The sequence below is a fragment of the Macaca thibetana genome, chromosome 2 (assembly GCF_024542745.1).
Source record: "Macaca thibetana thibetana isolate TM-01 chromosome 2, ASM2454274v1, whole genome shotgun sequence".
In the NCBI taxonomy this organism is placed as follows: Eukaryota; Metazoa; Chordata; class Mammalia; order Primates; family Cercopithecidae; genus Macaca; species Macaca thibetana.
In genome coordinates, this window is record NC_065579.1 from 158,547,691 (window position 1) to 158,572,223 (window position 24,533).

At 36.8% G+C, this 24,533-nt stretch overlaps 1 protein-coding gene and 1 long non-coding RNA gene across 4 annotated transcripts in view; both read left to right on the plus strand.

Moving 5' to 3' along the window:
* Nucleotides 1-24,533, plus strand: part of LSAMP (limbic system associated membrane protein) — a 647,096-nt gene that overhangs the window by 488,451 nt on the left and 134,112 nt on the right. The window lies entirely within an intron of this gene.
* On the plus strand, nucleotides 2,003-14,903 carry LOC126949257 (uncharacterized). Its single transcript, XR_007723640.1, has 2 exons — nucleotides 2,003-3,455; nucleotides 3,534-14,903. It is a non-coding gene; the product is annotated as an uncharacterized LOC126949257 (long non-coding RNA).

Here is a 24,533-nt window from a genome sequence, read left to right on the forward strand (position 1 = left end):
GACAGAGGATGGTTCATGGGTACAACAATATATTATAGTTAGATAGAATGAATAAGATCTAGTATTTGATAGCACAACAGGGTGACTACAGTCAATAATAACTTATTGTATATTTTAAAATATCTAAAAGTATAATTGGATTGTTTGTAACATAAATTAAGAATACATGCTTGAGGCAATTATTATGTATTGCATGCCTGTATCAAAATATCTCATCTACCCATGAATAAATACATACACCTATTATATACCCACAAGAATTAAAAATTAGAAAAAATTTATAGTTAATACATAATACAAAATACAAGTTAAGATTAAAATAATAAAATGAGTATTTTTGTATTTAGCACCTAGATTAAGAAAAATAGAACCTTACCAATATCTTTAAAGCTCTGATTATGCCCTTCCCTGTTTACATCTCCTCCCGCTTCCTTCAGGATGCAATCAGGGAGAGGCATAAGCAGAATTTCAAAGATATTGATAAGGTTCTATTATATTAATCACTATCCTGAAATTTAGGTTTATTATTGCATTGCTTTTACTTATAAATTTCCTATATGTAGGTATCCTCCAAATAATAAATTGTTTAAATTTTGTTGTTTTTGAATTTTTATTCAACATTATGCTTATGGATCATATTATGCTTATGATTTCTTCAGAGATTGAGTTTATTCCTAGCTCCATATTAGTAGTTCATGGGATAAAAATGTAATGAAATTAACTATTCTTCCATCCATGGATTTGGTTATTCCAATATTTGGTCTTAGAACCATGGTGGTTCTATGAACATTTTTATGAACATTTTTTTGTTTCCTGATGCATGTAAGGATAAAGTTCTTCAAGGCATATACTTAGGGAAGAAAATTGTGGGACTATAGAATTTGCACACTTTTAACTTTATGGAAGAGTGTCAAATCTTTTTCTAATGAGGTTGTATTGGTTAAGATTAGTTGAGGCTGCTGTGGCTAATAAAAATTTCAGAATCACAGTAGTTTAAATGAAATAGCCATACATTTCTATCTCAGGTTCAAGAAGCCTGGAGGTGGTTATTCCAGAGATGGTAAGTCACTCCACAGTGTCGAGATGAAGGCTTCATGTACTGTGTAGGTTACCTTGTATGAACAATTTTCATTCCCAAGTTTATCCGTCAAGGTCGAAAATGGTTTCTGGAATTCCAGCCAGTGTATCCACATTTTGGCTGGCAATAGGAGAAAGAACCAAATGGTGCATAGTGCTTCCCTTCAAGATGTACAGAACACTTTTATTTTCATCCCACTGGTCAGAATTTACATGGCCATATCATTACATTGCCCCAGGGCAAACTGGGAAATGTAGTTTTCTGCCAGTTTGCCATGGAGCCAGCTAGCAATAGAGAAATCTTATTACTGAGAAAGACAAATATTAGTAGATAACTAGCAGCTTCTGCCACAGTGGTTCTACTAATTTATATTAATTTCTACATACATAAAACTAACGAGAATTTGTGTTTCTCTACATACTTTCCACACTCAAAATGATCAGCCTTTTAAAGGTTTGTCAAAATGCTATTTATAAAATATTATGCCGTCTTAAAAACTTGTATGCCTTTCATTAATAATAATTATTATCTTTTCATAATTATTATTTTAATTTTTAAAGAAACTACCTGCTTATATTTTTCATTTTTGTGTTGTTTGTCTTTCTTTTTTGGACTTTAAGAGTTTTGTATTCATATAGAAAATAACCCCTTACTGGTTATATAAACCACCAAAAAAACCCCACAAAATATGAAAGTCTTCTAGTTGGTGTCTTAACTTTTTATTTTTCAATTGCTGTTTGATTAAAAGAGATATTTTGTTTAATTTACTTGAATTTATTAATCTGTTCTATTATGACTTAAACTTTTTGTATCTTATTTGAGAAATCCTTCTCCACCCCATGGTTATAAGATATTCTTATGATTTCTTCTAAAAGTTTTGATTCTTTTTTTTTTTGCATTTCAATGAATTAGAATTGATATTTTCTGTACATTTTGAGTAAGATTACGATTTCACTTCTTTCCCTCTGGAAAATTAAAAACTAATAGTCTCAGCACAATTATTATAGTTTAAACGTTCACTTATCTGAAATGCCAACTCTGTAATATTCAAGTTTCCTTTCTTTGTAGATATCTGTTTCTGGGAACTAGTTATTTATTTCTATGTCTATTTATACTTTCTCTGTATATATTAAATATATACTTGCCTAATATTTATAAGTAGATGTGCTATTTAATAAATCAAGACCCTCTTTCATATCATATTTTTTGCCATCAGGTATTTCTTAGTTACTCTGTGCTCTTTGTTCATACACATAAATTTTAGAATCACTTTTACAAGTTCAACAATATTTTTAAAAGTCACACATTAAATCTGTTGGTCAATTTGAGAATAACTGATATGTTAATAATATTAGGTATTCTTATTCATGAATATGGTACAATTTTCATTTGTGGAGGTCTTCTTTAATGGCTTTCAATAATGTTCTATGATTTTATGCCTAAAGGTTTAGCACATAGTGCTTTAGATTTATCTCTACATTTGCTATATTATTCTTACCATTGTTAATGTTACCTTTTTAGAAATATCCCTGTTCAAGCTAAGTTTTTGCTGCCTTCTAGAAACGCAGCTGATTTTTGTTTTTTCATTCTGTATTCACCCAATTTTCTAACCTGTCTAAATCCCAAAAATGTATGGATTTTTGGGGAGTTTTATATAGATAATTTTATCATCTGTGCATAATGAACATTTTGTTTCTTTCCTGCTAGTTTTTATACTTCTTTTTCTTCTTTTCCTATACTACTGGCTGGAACCACCAGCCAAATGCTGAACACAAGTAGTGATAGAGGGCATTCTTGTACCATTCTAATTTTAAAAGAAATGCTTACTAACACTTCACCATTGAGAGTAATTTTCATGTAAATAAATTAGGTACCTACTTGGATGTACTTCTGTATATATGGCTATTGTTGCGTTTATATAGTGACAATTGGACTGTACCATAACTCATTTGTTCAACTAATATTAATTGATTAATCATCATGCCCAAAGTTTACTCTAGTTGATATGTGAGATTCAAACATGAGTAAGACACATATCCTACTCCTAAATAGTTTACTACCTAAAAAAGGTGATGAGAACTACTTAAAACCAAATACGATAAAACACAAAAAGTAAATGCCATAAGAGTTCAAACAGGATACAATAAAAGCTATTAAGAACAGATCAAAAACTGTCAATTGAACACTGTCAGGAAAATTCTACTAATTGAGATGGCATTTAAACTAACACTCAAGAAGGCTGGGTGATGTGGCTTACACCTGTAATCACAACACTTTGGGAGGCTGAAAAGGAAGAATCACTTGAGCTCAGGAGTTCAAGAACAGCCTGGGCAACATAGGGAGACCCTGTCCCTACAAAAAATAAAAAAATAGCCAGGTGTGAGCTCAGGAGTTCAAGAACAGCCTGGGCAACATAGGGAGACCCTGTCCCTACAAAAAATAAAAAAATAGCCAGGTGTGGTGGTGTGAGCCTGTGGTCCCAGCTACTTGGGAGGCTGAGGTGGGAGGATTGCTTGAGCCCAAGAAGGCAAGGCTGAAGTGAGCTGTGATTGTGCCACTACACTCCAGCCTGGGCAACACAGCAAGACCTCATCTCAAAAATAAATAAACAAACCAGCATTAAAGAATGAGTAGAGTTTTAATTGGAAAAAACATTCTGGGTATAGAGACAGCAAGAACAAAGGCTTCTACCTCTTATGTCGGTATTCTAAGTGAAGTTAAAACCCTCTTACACAGATTTCAAATAGTCATACCCACCATTCCCTCAATCACATTCAATCATATACTGGAGTCACATCTAATGGTCAGAGTTTTGTCTTAGCATGATCTATTCCCTCTTTCAAGCACATGGGTAATGGGATGGGTCCTTCAACTGACCACAAATAGGATTATCCTGCTTGATTACCTCCCTTAATAACCAGAATACCATACTTTCAAACTTCTTTTAACTGCCTCCAAATTTAAATATATTCTCAAAGAACAATTTGTCACCTCTGAGAAGATTCAAAAGAATAAATAAGCATGAGAAGGCAATTCTCAAAGGATTCCCTAATTTTGGGTCATAGTAGTAGCATCAGAGCAAGTGTACACATTTACACGATGGCAGTTTGAAGCAACCAATCATTTAGATTAATTATGGTACGTGTGTTAAAATTCTAATCACATTATTTAGTAGTTGTACTTATATATTATTTCTGGACCCCTTGTTACAATGAAACATGGAGATCCTGTAGTCCCACACAATCAAGTTGTTCAGAAATTTTTAGGATAGAAAATAAGAAGAAAATTGAGAAATAAAAACCCTCTAAATACATAAATAACCTCATCCTATTGCTCAGTAGTAATTTGGTCCCTGGCTAATGTATTACTCATAATTTATTGCAAATTTATTAAACCTCAGTAGCTCAGAACATAGTAGCTTATGGATGATCCTCTAATTAGTGGAATTAGAGGATGATACTGTTTCCTCTGATTAATTGGCACATGTGGAGACTGGGTGCCCTCTGAGGCCTATCATTTGCATATTAAGTTACCACATATCAATGTGCTGAAATCCAAAGGGCTGGGGGCTCCGTCTATCCATGCGAAGGCAATGTCCTGTGGATCTAATTAAATCACTATGCTCTTGGCCCTTTCCCTTTTCTACTCACTTTGGCACAATTTTCCAAGGAGTAACCTGAAAGTTGAAAAGTGAATAAACAATTTATGTATATGTAGCAATTTACCACTTAGAGATTCCTTTCACATATATTATCCGGTTTAACTCTCTCACAATCCTCTTGAGTATACACAGTTTTATTCCCGTTTTGCAAATAGATAGTGAGATGGATAGGCCTCCCAATTTACAAGGTAGTAATTGATCAAGCTGGGACTCACACCTGGATCTTCGTTCTCCAAGGTCAGAGCAATCTTTACTATGCCGTGGTGTGTCATTAGAGAATTATCCCAAATTGTATAATAAAAGACATGAAGAAAACGTTCCTCTTCCAACATTGACCCTGTTTTGTATAAAGCACTATCATACTCATTGCCTCTGGAGAAAGCAGTCAGTAAAATGGAATTAGTAAAAAGAGAGCCTAAGCACATGAAGGAAAAACATGGTGGTCAGTGACAGCCAGCTTGCAGGAGGTAGTAACTTCTATAATTCTTCATCCCAGGATTTCAAGCTGAGGCTGAATGGCCATTTGATTGCAGTTCTAATTCAAACGTCAGCTGTGAAGTTGGGCAAGTCGATCATTAAGGTCTCTTTACTGTTTACGTGATTTTGAAGAAAAAATAGGAGACCACTTTGCTGGGTCAAGAAAAAGTGCAGGCCAGTGCCTTTGCTGGGCATTTGTCAGAGTCTGGACACAAATCAGGGAGTTATTTTAGACAACAGGTAGTTCCAGGACCCAAAAGCTGTGCAGCTATCTTTTAGGCACCTGTCACAAAGCATATTATCTTTGCTGGAGAGAAGTAAGAGAGTATATTTGAAAGGATTTAATAAAGGTTCTGAAGGACCCTCTTGGTATAAATGCCGATTATTGTCGTCAGTGTTATTTAAGAGCAGCAGGAGGGAGGCATTTCAAATAGAAGTTCAGCTTCTATTCCCAGAAGCCCCACTAGATCCAAAATTACTGTGGTCTTTAAGCAATCTGTGAAACTGGCCTCTCAGAAGAGAGTGGAGGAAGGAGGCTGAGCTGTCCCACGTGGTGTTCTCATTGCCACCTCAGGGAATTGATTGGGGAACTGTTTTTCAGTTTAGTTACTGAGTCATTTTTCATTTTGGTCTTAGTGCCACAGGCTTATGCCCTTCATTGGCAGCACCGGGAGAAGGCTAGATCAGCTTCCCTAGTGGTGATGTACACTGTGAATATGCTTCAAGCCAGATTTGTCTAAGAGGGTAAAAAAACAAACACAAAAACTTATGCTTTTCTTCGTGCTTCTTGCTATGAATTCTAAAGGAAGCCCCAGCCCTAAAGTTGTAGCTCATCCTGGGAGAAGAGGAGAATTGGCAGTGTCCTCTAGTTACTCCATAAGATAAAACTGTGTGAATGTGACCAGTTTGCTATGATTTAGTGCTTCCTAACTCATCTCCCACTGTCTCTTCTGACTTTAGGAGGCTGGAAAACACATCTGCATAGAAATGACAATGTGAGAAGATCTTATGAGAAAAACCCTGTTGCTTAATGGCCTATATCTAGCTTTTCTCCACTTCCACCCCTCTCTCAGCTTCTCCCAGTCCCTCTGAAATAGCATTTGCCTCTTGGTGATGGCAGCTCCCTTACCTCGTTAAGCTGCTGCTGAAAAGCAGACCCAGGGATTGATGGCAGACAGGTTTAATGTGGCTTGCACAGAGCAGTCAAGTTGGGCGTGTAGGAGGATGCTGGGGAGATATTACCGCAGGCGCAGGCACACCAGCTGATTGAAGTTGCTGTGAACTGACAGCTAATGGGGGAGCTTTCTTTGATAGCTCTTTCATTTTGACTGTGCTGGATTTTTAAAGAAAATTCTCCATGGGGAAAAAAATTAACGATTTTTTTTTGTTTGCCTTTTATTAACAGTTGATTTCAGGGTATTCCAGGGCATTATTTTGGCAGGCATTTTATTATCTGATATGAACCTGAATTGATAACTCTTTAAGTCCTTCTTGTAAGTGGTGCATATGGCAGACTCCAGCGTGCAGGCGGAAAGCCATGCCAACCATGTGCTAGAGAGGCCATTACAATTGTCCAGAAAGGATAACAGTGTTGGGGAGCACCAGATGAAACGCTGCCGGAAAAAATTAACATGCTGACTTGGTGGATGCCTAAAAGATGACAACATGAACCAGTAGAATTTTACTAAGGAAAAAAGAAGAGCAGAATTGGAATTTCAAAGGTGTACCAGGCCCTGGTGTGTTTTCTCTGCATTTGGATTGGTAAAGAAAAGCCTGTTTTCTGAATTAAACTAAAATTTGAAGTCTCCAAGGCTGACATAACAAAATAGCACAGACTGGGTGGCTTATAAACAACAGAAATGTATTTCCTCACATTTCTGGAAGCTAACTCTGCTTCACACCTCTTCCCTTGGTTTGTAGGTGGTCCTGTATCTTCAGATTGTCCTTCTTCTATAGGCATTGTGTCCAAACCTCCTCTTTTTATAATGAAACTAGTTATATTGCATTAGGGCTCACCCTAATGGCCTGATTTTAACTTAACCTCTTTACACACCTCACTTCCAAATGCAGCCACATTCTGAGGTACTAAGGGTTGGGACTTTAGCATATGAACTTGGGGTACAGGGGACACAATTCAGCTCATAAGAGTAAGGGACACAAATCTTCAGTTTGGTAAAAGGGATGTTCACCAGTCAGCATGGCCCAGACCCCAAGACACCATTTCTCCATGAACTCTCTCTATATTCCCTTTGCCACCAGAACATTTCATATTCTCTTTTCCTGAGTTGGGCGGGGAGGGGGGTGGCTGCCATTCACATTCAGATCATTGAACTCCCATGCCATTCTACCTAAATTGCAAACTAGAAAAAGGTAATAAATCGAACCTTTGGAATAGATCTAATAGCAAAAATGATAGTAATAGTGATGATAAAATTATAACAGCAGCTACCTTTTAGTGAGTGTTTAGTGTGTGCCAGTCTCAATGTCAAGCACATCCATATATTACCTCATTTAGGCCTCATTACAAACCTGTGAGATAGGCACAGTTACTATAGTTAGGGGCACTAAAGCACAGGGAGGCTAAGCAGGTTATCTGAGATCACAAGGCTAGTTAGATGCAAAGTAAGATTAGTCTTATAACCAATACACATGCTCTGAACTACTACATTTTATTAGATAAAAGCAACCATTCCCTAAATCAGGCTTTTAAAAGTGTCTTTCAGTTACGAAACCCTCAATTTTTCCAACCAAACTTTTACATTAAACTCTTATACAGCACATATTTACAACATATAAGAAGAGAAGAGGGGTACTGAACCGTCCCTATGCAGCCTCTTCCCTTTCCTCTTCTTGGTGGATCCACCAATTTGAAAACCACCACCCTAAATCATGCCTAAAATTTTGAACCTTTAGACTCTATGCCTTGAATGCATTGAGCTTTGTCTCCTTACAAACCCGATATCACTGTGTCTCACAAGAAAAACATCTCAGGCTGAAATCCAGAATAACTTGCCCAATGTACTGAATGAAGCCCTAAGTGGCATCAATAATAGTGAGAAAAGAAATAACTAAGTCTTATTATGAACGTAGAATACTGCAGATTATTGCTAAAGAAGATAGAAACATCTAGATCAAGAGACAAATCTATAATTTGTGTCCTAACTACAGGGTGTGGTTTGCTGAGGAAGGAGAAGGAACTGGCATTTATTAGGCACTCCTCCCTCTATGCACAATTCTGGGGCTCTGGAAGATCCTTACTTATTTTTACTATAGCCTATAGGTGGCCTACAGTCCTCCTGGCCCCACTTCCACTGGCTTTCCCTGACAATGAATGCCCAGAAACAGATCTCATTCAAGGGGAAAAGTTGTATCATTTGGAGACAATTTTTTTTTAAGTGCTTGCTTAACGCTTCACTTGCTGAATCCTGTGCAGAAAAACAGCCTTTACGTCTACTTGCCTTCAGAAATGAATCCTGCCACAGAATATTATCTTCTCATCCTCTCTGCCATATGTTCAAGCAATCTGTGTTTCAGTCTATATTAATACACTGAGTCAGAGGCAGTGGGGTTCAGTGGGCTAAGCAACAGCCTGGAAAATTGAGGGGTGTGAGTTCTAATTCCGTCCTTTCCCCTAGCTTACTGGCTGACCTTCGGGGAAGTTATATCAACCTCATATCAACCTCCATTTTCTCCTCACTTCTCACACAGGATTTATAATGTCTGAGCAAATTGAAGAAAAATACTAAGAATATTGGCATAGAATCTCATAAACATCTTTGAAACTTTTACAATTCAAAACCCCTACTTAAAAACACCGTTGTAAGGTTGTCAAAGAGCCTGAAATAAAAGATCTTTACCCTATAGTCATTTGTAATTTAGAAATCAAGCATATATTTGGAAAATTTGTCAAAATTAGCATCTCAATAATTATAGATAGACATTTTCCCTTAAAAGTTCAAGTTATATTAGTCTTGATTAAGAAGTTCAAGTTATATTAGTCATAATTAAGAGGGCATCAAAATGGGCACTTTGCAACCCCTGTAACAATGTTTTTCTGCGACACCTCAAGTCCTTCCTAAAATGAGCCAAACTATGTGCATATGTATGTATGTGTGCATGTATGAATAGATTTTTTTATGTAAATATGTTCATCTAAAAAATATAACAGGCTCAGAACTAGTTATGACTACATTCCTGACAAGAGTGGGATTTGTTATATCCCCTTTCATTTGGGGCCAGAAAACCTTCCACCTCTCTTACTCCACTCCTGGGAAACCTGAGCAGCAAACACCTGGAAATGTTGATAAAAGATAGAGGTGGTATAGAGCTAGTAGACAAAAAGTCTTTACAACTAGATGATCACTCAGTTACAGTTGGAAATCCTAGGGTTTGAGAAGAACATGTTTTTGAAAGCCCTTCTGGATAAGTGGGTCACCATGTCTTCCAAGGAAAGGTACAAAATGGTCTTGCTGTATACATTAAAACTACAATAATGGCACCAGAGCTTTGAGATGGAAGCAAGAGAATCATTACATTCATTGAAATTATACCATGCAGGCATTTGAGGCTGATGTGGAAGACACAAATTTCCTGGCACCTTTGTCTTAGCTCAAAGCATACAATGGTGACATACTTATCATAGATAGCAAGAATACTGATGAATTAGCTGTTGTCCTAATGTCCCTTTGAGGATCATGTCGTTCCATTAGGTTGCCGCAGCTGCACTGGGGTTTAGGTCTTCTCAAATGAGGCATTAAAAAAAAATTAGGTGATGGGGCCTCAGGCTGGTCAGGATGAAGTTTGGGGCAAGGACATTATTGAAAGACATCATTAAATATTAGTATGGACTTCATATCTAAAACACCAAAAGCAACAGCAACAGAAGCCAAAATTGACAAATGGGATCTAATTAAACTAAAGAGCTTCTGCACAGCAAAAGAAACTACCATCAGAATGGGAGAAAATTTTTGCAATCTACTCATTTGACAAAGGGCTAATATCCAGAACCTACAAAGAACTCAAACAAATTTACAAGAAAAAAACAACCCCATCAAAAAGTGGGCAAGGGATATGAACAGACATTTCTCAAAAGAAGACATTCATATAGCCAACAGACACATGAAAAAATGCTCGTCATCACTGGCCATCAGAGAAATGCAAATCAAAACCACAATGAGATACCATCTCACACCAGTTAGAATGGCGATCATTAAAAAGTCAGGAAAAAACAAGTGCTGGAGAGGATGTGGAGAAATAGGAACACTTTTACACCATTGGTGGGATTGTAAACTAGTTCAACCATTATGGAAAACAGTATGGCGATTACTCAAGGATCTAGAACTAGAAGTACCATATGACCCAGCCATCCCTTTACTGCGTATATACCCAAAGGATTATAAATCATGCTGCTATAAAGACACATGCACACGTATGTTCATTGTGGCACTATTCACAATAGCAAAGACTTGGAATCAACCCAAATGTCCATCAGTGACAGACTGGATTAAGAAAATGTGGCACATATACACCATGGAATACTATGCAGCCATCAAAAAGGATGAGTTTGTGTCCTTTGTAGGGACATGGATGCAGCTGGAAACCATCATTCTCAGCAAACTATCGCAAGAACAGAAAACCAAACACTGCATGTTCTCACTCATAGGTGGGAACTGAACAATGAGATCACTTGGACTTGGGAAGGGGAACATCACACACCAGGGCCTATTATGGGGAGGGGGGAAGGGGGAGGGATTGCATTGGGAGTTATACCTGATGTAAAGGATGAGTTGATGGGTGCTGAGGAGTTGATGGGTGCAGCACACCAACATGGCACAAGGATATATATGTAACAAACCTGCACGTTATGCACATGTACCCTAGAACTTAAAGTATAATAATAATAAAAAAATAAAAATAAAAATAATTTTAAAAAAGAAAATCAAAAATAAATAAATAAATAAATAACCAAAAAAAAATTAGTATATGGCCACAAAGTGTTTATAAAAGTTTCCTAAACAAACAGGCTCTGTTTTTCAACATGAGCCATTTGTGTAGTGGCTATAGCCCTTGGAGATGGATGTGGTATGAAAGGGACTTCTACATCTGTAATCAGAGGTGCTTCCTGAGTGTCTGATATAAGTTTTGACCTCTATGGGTACTTGATTTCTTCAAATGAAAATGTCAGGATTCTCATGCCTATCATGCATATCTTTACTACATAAATTATTCAGTTGATTTGAGTTAAACTCTTACAAGATATTCACAAAGAGGAGTGGAGATAGAATCAGAGTACTTTCATTAAAAATGTGACAAATATAAAAGTTTGAGGTATTAGTTTTGACCATAAATCATTGTTGGGAGTATACTAAATGGGTCCTCACAAAAGTCGAAGAAAAGCTAGATTTTAGGTTCTTGAAACCTTCTGGCACCTGAAGAATGTTGGAATGACTTCTTCAAGAAGCCTGGAAGGGGAGATTAGGGCTGAAGAGATGAAGCTCCTAAATCCAAGAAACCCTTGAACATCCTTAACATGGTAGGTTACATACAATAAATCCTCATTTAAGATCGTTGGTATTGATGACTTCTGATATCTCTTATTTGGAAATAGTTAAAGAATTATAAAATTTTAACTATATAAGCTTCCAATTTTTTCTCTCCTTTGTTGCCTTTTGGATTTTTATCTTGAAAACTAACTGACATAAACCTAAATCCAAATCTTTAGTGAATTATCTTCTGGGTGATAAGTACACTTGCCTCAGCTCTCAGGGAGGACATCTTTAAAACATGAGTATCCTCTACCAAAGAATAGTCTGAACTAAGAATAGAGGTGGGCAACCATCTGGATGTTAAGAATCAATTGAAGTCCATGGTGCAGAAAGAGTGGATTTAATGGGGGTAGATTCTCAGTTGTGTCAATCTACCATGTCAGAGTTTTTCTCCTCTATGGGGATTAAGATCACTGAGAAGTGACTAGATGGACTACAGTTGGAACTTATCTCTTCTATCATCGTTTGGTCAAAATGATGCACGGCTGCTCATTCTTGGATGGGAAGCCTATGAGATCAGATCTGTCTTGCAGAACTCTGTATATGCAGCTTCTGGTTCCAGCCTGATAACCTCACATACCCTAGTGCTTTCCCAACTCTTCCTCTCTGGTCAGACTGTAAGTTTCCCTTTACAGCTATATGGAGATAATAATCATGGGAGAGCACACAAGCCCTAAAAGTTATCATAAAGAATAGTATGTCTCTAGGTGAAGTTTTGAGCAAAGAAGTGAATCGTGGTAGCCTACATTTGAACTGAGTCACATTTTGAACTGGTAAGCCTCTTCTATGGCTCAGTTAAAGTTTTATCCTTGGCAGTAGCTTGAATTTTCCATAAAAACTCTTTTTAAAAAATGCCTGATGCTGGCCTAATGAGGACTTTGGGAGTTTATTCACAGGACTTCACTCCTTTCATCTGCCCAGATGTTTAAATGAGGGATGCCACTGACCTTCTCAGGACCAATATCATTCATGTCAGAGATTTTTGTTGGAGGCAACTCTGAAGACTCATGAGCTCCCTGCCCAGTGAAGCAGGTAGAGTATGGGTGCCATAAGAATAGCAACCAGAGAGGTTTTCTTTTGCTGCTGTCTATTAAAAGTACCTGGGTAATTCTGACTAAATGTTTTATCTGATAACACACAGGGCACACACACACAACTACCTACTGTGCTAGCAGACCCTTCTTTACTCATCAGCAGTTAATACAATGGCTTGTTTAAATACCTGTCTCCTACATCCAATTATAAGTTCCATAAGAACAAGTACCATGCTGATTTTGTTTATGGTTATATCCCTAGCACTTAGTACAGTGTCTAGCATACAGTAGGTGCTTAATAAGTATTTGGAAAAGGAATGAATGAAGTCTAATACCACCACTACTTTCATGAGAAGTGAACATGGTCTGCTGGGATATTTTAGTAAAGAAACTATCAGGGCTAAACCAGGAGCAAGAGAAAAACAAATTATAATTCTAGAGAAATATGAAACCTGAAAAATTCTATTTAGGATGTAAGGATTGAGAATGAGATTTAGGTTTACCAACAAGTTACAAATAAAATATCAAAAAAAATGGCCAGGTGCAGTGGCTCACGCCTGTAATCCCAGCACTTTGGGAGGCCGAGGTGGGCGGATCATGAGGTCAGGAGATCGAAACCATCCTGGCTAACACAGTGAAACTCCGTCTCTACTAAAAATACAAAAAATTAACCGGGCGTGGTGCTACTCAGAAGGCTGAGGCAGAAGAATGGCATGAACCCAGGAAGTGGAGCTTGCAGTGAGCGGAGATCGCGCCACTGCACTCCAGCCTGGGCGACAGAGCGAGACTCCGTCTCAAAAAATAAAATAAAATAAAGTAAAAATAAAAATAAATCAAAAACATTAGGAAGCAAATAGGTGGAAGGGTGATGTCAAATTCAAGTATAGAAAGCCTGACAAAAAATTACCAAAGACTAAGGGGACCCATGGGCTCAGGAATGCACAGAAGCCAATCTGGCAACAGGATCTGGTGCATTGAGAAATAAATAATAATGGAGCTATTTTAAAAGCCTGAGCCAATATCTTCCTGATTAAAAACTACCAGAAAGGTGGCATCTAACAAATGCTGGGCTCTAGAGAGAGAGTGCCTTTTCTTTGCCAGTCATCTTAAAATCATATATTTGGTTAAAAACACATTGTCCTTTTATTCTAATCTATATTTGGCCCCAATATTGAAAGAACTTGGCTTTATTACAAATGAATGCTTTATCTCAGTGCAGCAGCTGATGTGTCAAAGAGGAATGTATCAGACTTTTGTATTTTTTCTGTCTCCATTTGCCATGTCCATTTCAACTTATCTAGCTTCTTGCTGAAAAAGTCCCTGCAAATTCAGAACTTAATCTTTCTTGCTCCCCATGGTAGTATCTCTGTACCTGTCTATCTAGAGGAGTAGATGGGTCAATTTCTTCTCACCAGAAGATCTCACAGAGCTAAGTGCATGAATGGCTCAGCATGGAGTTATGGAGGTAGGGCCTGTCCTTCAGCAAACAGCAGACCCAATGTAGGCTATCCACAGTAAAACTGTGCTCCCAGGCTGGCTGTCCATAGAAGCACATATGCCAGAGATGAATGAGGGAAAGTTGCAGACATTCCAAATAAGCAGGCCCAGAAAATATAGTAAAGGAAAAAATAAATAAACCCTCAACAAGTATTCATCAAGTATCTTATGGATATAACATGCAAACTGGGAATCCGGATGAGGGAGTGGGGAAGAAGGCAGAAAATAAACAGTTAAAAAACAAATAAACAAGATACTCTTAGATTGTCGTATGTGATACAAAAAAATTTAAATTACTAGGATGTTCTAAGAGGCAGTCAAGCGTGCAGGGGCATTTGCTTTGGCTAAGGAGGACAAGGATGGCCTCTTACAGAAGGAAACATTTGACCTGAGAACTGAAAGATAAAAATGAACCAACCATGGCAAGAACTGGGCAAAGAGCATTCCAGGCAGGGGGATCAAGAGGATCAAAGGGGTCCTAAAGCAGGAAATGACTAAAGAAATGGAAAACTGGACAATGTGGTTACAGCACAGTGAGAGGACTCACTCTTATAAAAAAGACTTTGGAGAAGTAGGCAGAAGCCAGACTCTGCAGGGTAGAATGTAACAAAGGAAAGGAATTTTGCAAATTTCAAGATCTTGTTTTGTTATTAAGAGTCCTTAAAAGCTTGCCCTTTTAATCTCCAAGTTTTCCTCAGAACACGTTTATGGCAGCATCTCTCCTGGTCACCAGCATTTTGCTCAGTGTGTCACTAAGCTTAGTTATCCTGATGAGGGAAAAGTTTGGCGAAGGGAAAGCATGACTGCAGATAATATTGCAGAAAACCCAAAATTGCTGATCTACAAGGAATTTTTATTCGGCTTATTTTAGACGTGTGTGTGTGTGTGTGTGTGTGTGTGTGTTTTAAGCACAGTACATTTTGTTTCATCCCATTAAATTTGTTTCACTAATCAGTTTTGCTAACTAACATTGGTCTGATTCTACTACATACATACATTCATGACTAGGATATGTAGAAAATGGCTCAAAATGAGAATTTGCCTGAAAAAATCACCTAAATAATGAAAGTTGGTTATACTATATCAGCAAAAATAAAATTAATAAATAGGTGTACATGTGGAAAAAATGGGCAGCAATTGGATGAGGAGATCTGAGATGCAGACACGAAGGACATACCCCTTGGCCATCTCCTCTGGATGAGGAGGTTGATGAGGTATAGTGGCTGAGAAGAAGCTCTGAATCAGACTGAAAATTTTCAAGCCTCAGTTCTACCACTATCTCTTATGACTTTGAGCAAATTATTCCCTCATCTGTAACATGGAATTAACATTGACTTTGCCTAGTGTTTTTGGCAAGGTTAAATAAAATAATAAAGCACTTTACAAAGAGACCGTATACAATAAGCATTCAGTAATTATTTTTACTATTACAATAATTTTTCTTACATCTCAAACTGATTTTTTTCTGTTGTTCTTTACTTTTACATATTTTGATACCGCTTTATCCACTTCCCAAGTCTTTTCCACAAGAGATCGGACCCTACACAAGCTTATCAAGCCCAAGAGCACACCAGGACTTCTAGTTTTTTTATTTCAATAGTTTTTGGGGAACAGATGGTTTTTGATTACATGGATAAGTTCTTCAGTAGTGATTTCTGAGATTTTGGTGCACCCATTACCTGAGCAGTGTACACTGTGCCCAATATGTCGACTTTTATCTCTCACCCTCCTCCCACCATTCCCCCTGAATCCCCAAAGTCCGTTGTACTATTCTTATGCCTTCATGTCCTCATAGCTTAGCACCCACTTATGCGTGAAAGCATATGATATTTGGTTTTTCCATTCCTGAGTTACTTTGCTTAGAATTATGGTCTCCAACTCCATCCAGGTTACTACAAATGCCATTGTTTCATTCATTTATCTACTCATTGGTTGATGGGCATTTAGGCTGCTTCCATATTTTTGCCATTGTGAATTGTGCTGCTATAAACATGCATGTGCAAGTGTCTTTTTCAGATAATGACTTCTTTTCCTCTGGGTAGATACCCAGTAGTGGGATTACTGGATCAAATGGTAGTTGTACTTTTAGTCCTTTAAGGAATGTCTGTACTGTTTTCTGTAGTGGTTATACTAGTCGACATTCCCACCAGCAGTGTAAAAGAGTTCCCTTTTTACCACATTCATTCCAACATCGGTTGTTTTTTGATGTTTAAATTATGGCTATTCTTGCAGGACTAAGGTGGTATCTCACTGTGGTTTTAATTGGCATTTTCCTGATAATTAGTGATGCTGAGCATTTTTTCATGTTTGTTGGCCATTTGTATATCTTCTGAGAATTATCTCTTTACTGTATTAGGGTTCTCTAAAGGGACAAAACTAATACGATATATATATATATATATGTATATGACTTTAGTAAGGAGTATTGACTCACACAATCAGAAGATGAGGTCCCACAGTAGGCCATCTGCAATCTGGGGAGCAAGGAAGCCAGTCTAAGTCCCAAAGCTGAAGAACCTGGAGTCCAATGTTTGAGGGCAGGAAGCATGCAGCACAGGAGAAAAATGTAGGCCAGAAGACTAAAGCAGTCTAGTCTATCCATGTTCCTCTGCCTGCTTTTATTCTGGCCACATAGGCAGCTGATTAGATTGTGCCCACCCAGATTGAGGGTGGGCCTGCCTTTCCCAGTCCACTGACTCAAATGTTTATCTCCTTTGGCAACACCCTCACAGACACATCAGGATCAATACTTTGCATCCTTCAATCCAATCAAGTTGACCCTCAACATTAACCACCACATCCACTTCTGATGGGACTGTTTTTTTTTTTTTTTTTTTTTTTTTTCTTGCTGATTTGTTTGAGTTCCTTATAGATGCTGGATATTAGTCCTTTGTCAGATGCATAGTTTGAGAATATTTTCTCCCATATTGTGGGTTGGCTGTTTACTCTGCTAATTATTTATTTTGCTGGGCAGAAGCTTTTTAGTTTAGTTGGGTCCCATCTATTTTTGTATTTGTTGCATTTGCTTTTGTGGTGTTGGTTATGAACTCTTTGCCTAAGCATATGTCTAGAAGAGTTTTTCTGATGTTATCTTCTGGAGATTTTATGGATTCAGGACTCAGATTTAAGTCTTTGATCATCTTGAGTTGAATTTTGTATAAGGTAAGAAATGAGGATCCAGTTTCATTATTCATCATGTGGCTTGCACCATTGTTGATTATAACAGCACCATTTGTTGAACAGAATGTCCTTTCCTACGTTATATTTTTGTTTGCTTTGTCAAATGTCAGTTGGCTGTAAGTATCTGGCTTTATTTGGCTGTAAATATTATCTTGGGTTTTCTATTTTGTTCCCTTGGTCTATATGCCTGTTTCTATACCAGTACCATGCTGTTTTGGTAACTATAGCCTTGTATTGTAGTTTGAAGTTGGGCAATGTAATGCTTCCAGAAATTTTTTTTTTTTTTTTTTTTTTTTTTTTGCTAAGTTTTGCTTTGGTTATGTGGGCTGTTTTTTGGTTCCATACAAATTTTAGGGGTTTTTTTTCCTAGCTTTGTGAATGATGATGATGTTTTAATAGGAATTGCACTTAATCTATGGATTGCTTTTGGCAGTATGGTCATTTTCACAATATTGATTCTACCCAGTGATGAGCATGGGATATATTTCCATTCATTTGTGTTATAAAAGATTTCTTTCAGTAATGTTTCGTAGTTTTTCTTGTACAGATCTTTCACGTTCTTGATTAGGTATATTTCTAAGTTATTTATTTATTTATTTATTTATTGCAGCTTTTCTAAAAAAGATTGATTTTTTTCATCTTGATTTAATTCTTAGTTTGGTCGTTGTTGTTGTATAGCAGTGCTACTGATTTGTATACATTGATTTTTGTATCCTGAGACTTTACTGAATTCATTTATCAGATCTAGGAGGCTTTTGGATGAGTCTTTAGGGTTTTCTAGTTACATTATTATATCATCAGTGAACAGCTCCAGTTTGACTTCCTCTTTACCAATTTGAGTGCCCTTTATTTCTTTCTCTTGTCTGATTGTGCTGCCTAGGACTTCCAGTACTATGTTGAATAGAAGTGGTAAAAGTGGGCATCCTTGTCTTATTCCAGTTCTCAGGGGGAATTCTTTCAACTTTTTCCCTTTCAGTATAATGTTGGCTGTGAGTTTGCCGTAGATAACTTTTATTACCTTGAGGTATGTCCCTTCTATGGCAATTTTGCTGAGGGTTTCTGTCATAAAGAAATGCTGGATTTTGTCAAATGCTTTTTCTGTGTCTACTGAGATGATCATACGGTTTTTGTTTTTAATTCTGTTTATGTGATGTATCATATTTATTGATTTGCATATGTTAATCCATCCCTGCATCCCTCATATGAAACCCACTTGATCATGGTGTATTATCTTTTTGATATGCTGTTGGATTTGGTAGTATTTTGTTGATAACTTTTACATCTATGTTTTTCAGGGATACTGGTCTGTAGTTTTCTCTTTTTTTATTATGTCCTTTCCTGGTTTTGGTATTAGGGTGATACTGGTGTCTTAGAGTTATTTGTGGAGGATTCCCTCTTTCTCTACCTTTTGGAATAGTTTCAATAAAATCAGCATTAATTCTTCTTTGAATGTCTGATAGAAAGTTCAGGTGTGAATCTATCTGGTCCTAGACTTTTTTGGTTGTGGGCAATTTTTTTTTTTTTTTTTTTTTTGAGACAGAGTCTCGCTGGAGTACAGTGGCCGGATCTCAGCTCACTGCAAGCTCTGTCTCCCAGGTTTATGCCATTCTCCTGCCTCAGCCTCCCAAGTAGCTGGGACTACAGGCGCCCGCCACCTCGCCCAGCTAGTTTTTTTTGTATTTTTAGTAGAGACGGGGTTTCACCGTGTTAGCCAGGATGGTCTCGATCTCCTGACCTCGTAATCCGCCTGTCTCGGCCTCCCAAAGTGCTGGGATTACAGGCTTGAGCCACCGCGCCCGGCCGTGGGCAATTTTTTTTAATAGTATTTCAGTCTCACTACTTGTTATTGGTCTGTTCAGAGTTTCTATTTCTTCCTGAGTTAATCTAGGAGGGCCATATATTTCCAGGAATTTATCTATCCTCTAGATTTTCTAGTTCATGTACATAAAGGTGTTCATAGTAGCCTTGAATGACCTTTTGTATTTCTGTGGTATCAGTTGTAGTATCTTGCATTTAGTTTCTGCTTGAGTTTATTTGGATCTTTTTTCTTCTTTTCTTGGTTAATCTCACTAGCAGTCTATCAATTTTGTTTATCATTTTAAAAATAGTTTTTATTTATTTATTTATTTATTTATTTAGAAACACAGTCTTGCTCTGTTACCCAAGCTGCAATGCAGTGGACCAATCTTGGCTCATTGCAATCTCCATCTCCCAGATTCAAGCAATTCTCATGCCTCAGCCACCTGAGGAGCTGGGATTACAGGCATGCACCACCGTGCCTGGGTAATTTTTGTAGAGACAGGGTTTTGCCATATTGGACAGGCTGGTCTCAAACTCCTGGCCTCAGGTGATTCACCTGGCTTAGCCTCCCAAAGTGCTGGGATTACAGGCATGTGCCACCATGCCTGCCTAATTTTGGTATTTTTTGTAGAGATGGGGTTTTACCATGTTGGACAGGCTGGTCTCAAACTCCTGGCCTCAAGTGATCTGTCTCCCTCAGCCTCCCGAAGTCCTGGGATTACAGGTGTGAGCCACCATGCCTAGCCTTCGTTTATCTTTTGTATTATTATTATTATTATTATTTGCTGTTGTTGTTATTGTTTTAATTTTATTTAGTTCTGCTCTGACCTTTGTTATTTCTTATGCTGGGTTTGATTTTGGTTTGCTCTTATTTCTCTAGTTCCTTGAGGTGTGGTGTTACATTGTCTGTGTTCTTTCAGACTTTTTGATGTACGCATTTAATGCTATGAACTTTCCTTTTAGCACTGTTTTTGCTGTATCCCACAGGATTTGATAAGTTGTGTCACTATTATTGTTCAGTTAAAATAATTTTTAAATTTCCATCTTGATTTCAGTGTTGACTTAAAGATCATTCAGGAGTAGATTATTTAATTTCCATACATTTCTATGGTTTTGAGGGTTCTTTTTGGAGTTAATTTCCAGTTTCATTACACTGTGGTCTGAGAGGATGCTTGATATGATTTCAATTTTCTTAAATTTATTGAGACTTGTTTTGTGGCCTATCATATGGTCTATCTTGGAGAACGTTCCATGTGCTGATGAAAAGAATGTATATTCTGCAGTTGTTGCGTAGAATGTTCTGTAAATCAGGACTTCTTAAATAAATAGGGAAGAAGGGAGGCAGAAATGAGCTGGAAACCAAATGAATGAAATCTTCATTCAATAAATCGTGTCTTTGTCATATGATTTGTAACTTATGAGGATGTGTGTATCTGGAAATTCACATCATTTCAACTAGGGCATGTATATTATTTAGACATGATTCAGAAGAGATTGAAATGTTCTTGGACTTTACTATTTTATCCCCAGATTTTCTTTATTGCACACTCTCATGCTAGGGTAATAAGATTATCACCTTACTGCATAGCTCAATCAAAGGTTCCACCTATAGATAGATGCATTTTATTTGTGAGTTTGTTCCTTAACATTCTCTCAAATGTGCAATTCTGAGACAGACCCCAGAAAGTGGCCCTCCCATCAGCCAGCTACCTGGTTGGAGGTGCCTAAGGAAGCTGTTATATCACAAGAATGCACAGAAACACAGTCAATAATATGTTACCCATGAGACTGGCTCATTCAAGTTCATCCCTCTCTTACTCTTTCATCAGCTCATGCACAAACTTGTATCACATTTAATTACCAGTTGGAGTCTTTTGGCATGGGTTATATGTCAATAATTTATCAATTATTTTTGTAAACTTTTTATTGAATTCTAATGTGCATATAATAGAAATTTTAAAAACTTATAATCTTGATGACTTTCCACAAAGTGAGCATACTAGTGTTTCTACAACCCATGTCAAGAAATAAAACATTACCGGAAACCCAAATGCCTCCCTTGTGGTCAGTATCACTTCTCCCAACGTAACCACTATCACGAATACTGTTACCATAAATAGGTTTCCCCTTTTTATTTTAATATGAATGGGATCCATAGTGTATACTCTTTCATGTTTGACATCTTTCACTCAGTAGTATTATGTATATGATCCATGCACACCATCATGCCATCTGCAAATCATGGGAGTTTTAGTTTTTCCTTTATAATTCTCCTAATTTTCACTATTTTTCTTGCCTTAATTCATTATTTGAGAGTTTCAGTATAATATTATTAGAAGGAATAGCAGATATCCTTGCCTCATTTCTGCTAAGTGAAAACTTTCAATATTTCATAATCAAATATAATATTTACTATAGATGTTTGGTTAATCTTCTATATCAGATTGTGGAAATTCCTTTCTATTCCTAGTTGTTAAAGATTTCTGTCATTAATGAGAATTACTTTTTTAATAAATCCTTATTTTGCATATGTAGAGAAAAATAATATTGTCTTTCTTATTTATTCTGTTAATATGGTGAATTACATTCATTTTTTTTCAAATGCTAAACCAACTTTTTATTTCTTAGAAAGAATCTAACTTGGTTTGGCATGTTACCATATATATACAATTATACATACATATATATCTAAACATATATGTTTGACATGCTAATATTTTAGTGTCTACATTTATAAAAGAAATGGGCTTGTTATTTTACTCTTCATTTTATTTGTATTTTTTGGTCAGGCTTTCTTATTGAGATTATAGTGACCTCAAAAAATAATTTTGGAAATACTTTCCCTTTTTCGTGTTCTCTGGAAGAGTTTTTGCTTCAGATTTTTATTCTTTGCTTAAATGTTTGCAAAAATTTTCCAATGAAGGGCTTGCAATTTACTTTGTAGAAAGATTTTCATTATGCATTAAATTTTGTACATAGATATTGGACTATTTAGAATTTCTGGTACTTTTTGTGCCAATTTTGGTAAATTGTTTTTCAAGGAATACATTATTTTCACTCAGGTTTTTTAATTTACTGGTGCAAAATCTCTGTTTATATTTTCTAGCTTCTTGGCAGCTGTTTTCTGCCTGGCTTTTTGGCATTTGCACTCACATAGACATCTTAGAAATTGACATCTGCCTATAGGGAACATTTCTTGTAGATCCCAGGATCACAGCCCAGCATGCCTTGGCTGCTTTGGTAACACTCCATTCCTTTTGTTCTGTTACTCTTTCTGGCTAACCGAAAGTTTTTATTCTTTGACCTACATTTCCCCAGTACTACCACCCTAGCCACTGAGCCCCTAGTAACCATCATTCTGCTCTCTGTTTCTATGATTTCAACATTTTTACATTCCACACATAAGTGAGATCATGCAGTATTGTCGTTTTTGTTTGTTTGTTTTTTAACCCAGTTTTTATAATTTTCCTCAGTGGGAGGGTTAATATAATACCAATTACTTTGTCATACCTAGAAATGGGAAGTCTCCTTATGGTATTAATTTTTTATATTGACTGTGAGGCTTTGTTCAATCAAAATGTGTTAAATATGTAAGCAGAGTTTTCAAGGGATGTTCTATTTAAGAGTTTGACTTTAAAACAGTCTTTCTTTCAAACTCATTGTATTTAAAAACTTCAGTTGAAAAGTACGCTAATGTTGCCTTAACAAAGGATTTAACTGAACTAAGTAGGGAATAATGTCAATAAGAACTCAAAAGCAAAATTTGTTCTTGATGATCCATCTGTGAATAATTGAGAGGTGTCTAGTTGAGCAGAGTTCTAGTGACAGTACAGTCTATTAGATTGAAACTTATTTTTAAAAGCTGTTAAGCAATTTTATTTCTTAAAGCTGAGGTCTGATTTCCTTCAGTTTCTAGTCACATTAGAAAGGAAAAGTGGTTGAATGCTAGGACCAGAGAAATTGATGACAAGATATTCTAAATGTCACTGGTCATTCTGTTTGTGTCAGCATGATGTAGTGAAAAGAATATTGCAGGAGTATGAAGGTGATCTGAATTACAGTTTGGTGGCCCTGAAGCTTCAAAGTTGTGTGACCTTTGGTATTTACTTTCTCCTACCTCCCATTTCTCACCCCTTTACAATATCTGAAGTCTTGTAGAGCCCAGAAACTCATATCACAACGCTCTGTCCTTCACGTCGGAGACAGACCTATGATCCCAGGCTCCCATATGTGAATACCTAATTAGGACAAGTCCTTAATCCAAGCTCTGACCTAGATTAATCCTAGGAATGCTTTCAGTGCATTACATTGCATCGATATTTTTGAGCACCTACACTATGGGTAATATTTTATTTGTCTTTTGGGAATGTATATGAGCCATAATTTGAAAGTTTCTGTTGAATAGCAAAGTAAACAAAGCAAATATGGGAATGTATATGAGCCATAATTTGAAAGTTTATGTTGAATAGCCAAGAAAACCAAGCAAATAAGAGAAGAACCCTATGAGTTTTATGGAAGGTACTGAGATTACTCAAAGATGGAATCCGCATCTGGTTAGAGGGATGTAAAGAAGAGGAAAGAAAAATTAGAATAAGCTTCCTAGAAAAAGATGGTACTTAAGATCAGCCTTGAAGCAACATACAAACTTTTGATAGGCAGATACAGGGAAGGAAAGGAATATACATAGAGAAACTATTTGGGTGGCACAAATAACCTGAACAAATGCACAGTGGGAGGGAACATGGATGCCCTCCCAGTAGACTGGAGAGAGGCACTATACCATAGAGGTTAAAGAGCTCTGGCTATGGTGTTAGATATTCTTCGATTTTAATTCTAGCACAGCCACCTCTAAGATATGTGACCTTGAACAGGATCTTAACTCATTGGGCCTCAATTACTTTATTCATAAAATGTGAAGTGAATAATGATAGCTAACTCAGAGTGCAACTGCAATTAAAAACTAAGATAATTTATAAAATATTAGCCACAGTATACAGCATACTTAGTTTTGCTCCATAAAATGGAGTAAATGGCACTTATTTCATAAATGTAGCTAAAATTCTTTCAGAATTGGCAGAACAAGTTACACTAGTTCCTCAGAGACTTTCAAATCCACCATTTGTTGTTTCCATCAGGAAAAATTAAACTATAAGAGGATGGAGTTTCAGGGAGCTAATACTTAGCTGATGTAGTCCCCTTTAAAGATTGCAATCGACAGTCACCCAAAGGTTCAATGTGAAACATGAGGCTGAATTTCAAAT